This window comes from Galeopterus variegatus, unplaced genomic scaffold, assembly GCF_000696425.1.
Source record: "Galeopterus variegatus unplaced genomic scaffold, G_variegatus-3.0.2 Scaffold163733, whole genome shotgun sequence".
NCBI lineage: Eukaryota > Metazoa > Chordata > Mammalia > Dermoptera > Cynocephalidae > Galeopterus > Galeopterus variegatus.
In genome coordinates this window covers 1-535 of record NW_007889844.1, presented here as the reverse complement: position 1 = coordinate 535, position 535 = coordinate 1, and the positions used below count along the sequence as shown (strand labels likewise).

At 42.1% G+C, this 535-nt stretch overlaps 1 non-coding gene across 1 annotated transcript; it reads right to left on the bottom strand.

Annotated features, from left to right (window-relative positions):
* Nucleotides 1–47: 47 nt before the first annotated feature.
* On the bottom strand, nucleotides 48–120 carry TRNAF-GAA. Its single transcript has one exon. It is a non-coding gene; the product is annotated as a tRNA-Phe (tRNA).
* Nucleotides 121–535: the final 415 nt, after the last annotated feature.

Below are 535 nucleotides of genomic sequence, written 5' to 3'. Positions count from 1 at the left end.
GGATTGCCGGGGTCGCTAGCTCTTAAAGTTGACTAAAGAACTTGCTCTGCCGAAACCCGGGATTGAACCAGGGACCTTTAGATCTTCAGTCTAACGCTCTCCCAACTGAGCTATTTCGGCCGAGGGCTTTCACTTCCACGTTTTCAACTTCCAGTTTTAAAAGGTTTCAGATTTCTAAAACAAATTTTAATTATAGGTTTCCGATTTCTTAAATGTTGCTAAATGTCCAATGTACTTACTCTCTCAGAAAGACTTGACCTCGCTGCGCCCCACGTATGCTGGTTGCATCCAATTCCTGGCACTGTGGGATGAACATGTGGACGTGGCAGACAGAAGAGAGATGACAGAGACTCACTGGAGAAGCTTTCTGCTCCTCCACGTCCTGATGGTTGTCTAAGAACCAGCTCAGAAAGTTAAGAAAACTAAAGGAAAAATTTCATAGGGTTCCTTATTTTTCTCTTCTTTTAGTTCTTTTGTATTTCATAATATTTAAAGACGCTGTGAAATGAACGTCAAGGTTAATTTCTGCCAACGT